Here is a 3040-nt window from a genome sequence, read left to right on the forward strand (position 1 = left end):
TTGTTTTCTTCAAAAACCTGAAAAATAAAATAAATCCAATTAAAATTAAATCCTCTAAATTTAGGAATATTTGAAATTAAAATCACAAAATTGATAAAATAGTTTGACAATTATGAACATTAAAAGTGCAAATTCGTGCACTTATCACCGCCCATCATGCAGGCTTACTCATAGTGTTATGACTGATGGCCACCCATAAAAAAAGTACTATGACTGGCACACTAAGAGTCTGACAATTGTGCGGTCACATTACTATGACCTAGGGTCATAATACTATGACCGCAAGGCAGTCGTACTATGAGACCGACAATTGTGCGGTCACATTACTATGACCGAGGGTCATAATTTTATGACCGCAAGGCAGCCACACTATGAGCCTGACAATTGTGTGGTCACATTACTATGACCGATGGTCATAATGCTATGACCGCAGGCTCATCAGTCAACAATCGCACTATGCGCCTGCCTGCCTAATGGGCGGTCATAGTAATTATGACCGTCAGTTATATTACTATGACTGCACGATTTGCATGTCTTATAACCGATCATAATAAAATTACCAAGCAGTCATAATGATATGACCGACCATCAAACAGAGTCACAGACCAAATAAGGAGCACAATGAGAATCCAATGACTCCTAATAATTTCAAATAACTGAACTTATCTGCTTTTATCTCCTTCTCCAAAGCCTTTCTTTTCTTCTAAGATGACAGAAAATGGTAAAAGAAAAAAACAATAAATACGTAAGAAAAAAAGAACAAATAAACAAGAAAAGCCAACAAAGTTTTCACCGTTGTCTCGAAATCTGCTATTGACCTCGTCTCTTTCATGGCTGATTTCTCTGGTAAAGAGGGGGAGGTTTCCTCAGTTCGTTCTTCTCCAATGAAGAGGTTTAGGCGTTGATTTCTCCGGTGAAGGTTCGTCAGTTCTCGTTGCGTGATTGCGTGGGTTCTCGCTGTCGTGGGTTTTCGTTGTCATGGGTTCGTCGGTGCTCAAGGTGGTAGACGATGGTAGACGGGATGGTGGTAGACGATGGTGGTTGTTAGGGTTTCTTGGTCTCTGTGCACACCCGTATTCATTCTCGTCCTCCTCTCTCTACTTTGAATATTTGAATTATAAAAGCCTTCATAATATATATATTCAAGGCTTTAAAACTGAAATGGGGCACAACTATCATTTTAACTCAAGTAAAAATGGCATGGTCCCACTTTTGTTGACATGGCGATGCTAATTGTGAAAGTATACAAAAGTGGTGCTAAAATTAATAATCATTTATTTATGAGTGCTATTATTGAAATTAACCCTATTAAAATATCCCGAATTATGTATTATGAGTCACTTTTCTGGAGGAATATTTTGTTAGCCATTCATAGTTTGAGAGAGCAAGTGTTACATGTTAAAAATTAGGGATAAAATGTTTTAGAGAGAATTTTGTAGTCAATATAAATATTTTTATTATGGAAACTATATATATTTTTTAATTCCAATGGGGAAATTGCCTCTTTGCTCACATGGGCCACACATGTGGGTCCTATGTGGGGCTGTGAGAGACGGGACTATTATCCCATTAAGATGTATAAAAGTAATCTCTTCTAATTAGGATGGAAATTGTGTAGGGACCTATGTTGGGTGGTAGGTCTTACATTTTTTTAGGTCTACACCTACCTTAATTTTATAAGTGACGTGTCATAGTTTTTATTTAAGGAGAAATTAATTAAATATTTTAATAAACCTCTTAGTTGGAAAATACAAAATTTGAGTGGATGGGTTGTCATGCTATTTTCTTAATATGAAAGCATTTGTCACCATCAATTAAATTGCAAAATTTAAGAAGATCAAAAACTAACCTTTTAACTAGTGAAAAGTCCTTAAAAACTAATAAATAGAGAGTGGAAAGTGATATTAAGAATGGATTATGCTAAAAAAATCTCCAATCGTTTGGTATCAAGATTCAAACTAAGATAATTATAATCATGATTCTGAAACCATAACCATAATTTATGATTTTGGGTTCAAATCATGATTCTGAAACAATGATTTAGAATCAAGAGTTTGAATCACCTTGAATCAAGAGAATGGGTGGTTTTAGAATCATGATTTGAGCTAGTTTAAAACATCACATCAAATTCTGAATCATGATTCAGAATCATCCAAACTAAACACTGATTTAGAATCATGATTCAGAATTACTATAAACAAACACTGATTATAAACCATGATCCAGAACCATGATTCTGGATCCATCTACCAAACGCACCCTACTCTTGTTAGAGGGATTGATGAGTGGATGAAGAAGGTTGGAGGGAAAGTAACAAAAGAAAGACTAAAATAATTGGTTTAGTTGAAAGGAGAAGGAAAATGAAAAGAGATAAAGGGAGTTGAGTGTCCTCTTTAGGCTAACTAAATTTTACCATTCCACTGATGAAAGGATTCGACTGATCTATACAAAAAAATTTGAAGAGCATTTTCAACACTCGAAAAGCTATTGACAAATGATAAAATAGGCATTATAGTAATTTGACACTTAATTATTCATTTATTTCCTCACTCATCTCTCTTGTCAAACAACTTGAAGAATTAGTACAATCCTCTCTAAACTTTACATTCTCCATCCTAAAGAATGATAATATTCACAGCAGTGGACAATGGATTAGTTTGGAAGTGCTGTAGATTTTGAAAAAATTATTTTTAACTGTGTTGAAAGAAGAAGCAATTGTTACAAAAAGTAACAGATGTTTAGTAAAATATAATTATAGTAGCTGTGCTGCTTCTAAAATCAGCGTAATAACGTTTGGTAAATTATGAGGTTGAATTACTATGTATAGTTAAAAATTTTGATTATATTATAATATAATATAATATAATATATAATTACAACATAATATATATTTTATTATTATATTTAGCTGTGCTGCTTCTAAAATCAGCGTAATAACGTTTGGTAAATTATGAGGTTGAATTACTATGTATAGTTAAAAATTTTGATTATATTATAATATAATATAATATAATATATAATTACAACATAATATATATTT

The sequence above is a fragment of the Morus notabilis genome, unplaced genomic scaffold, assembly GCF_000414095.1.
Source record: "Morus notabilis unplaced genomic scaffold, ASM41409v2 Scaffold184, whole genome shotgun sequence".
Lineage (NCBI taxonomy): Eukaryota > Viridiplantae > Streptophyta > Magnoliopsida > Rosales > Moraceae > Morus > Morus notabilis.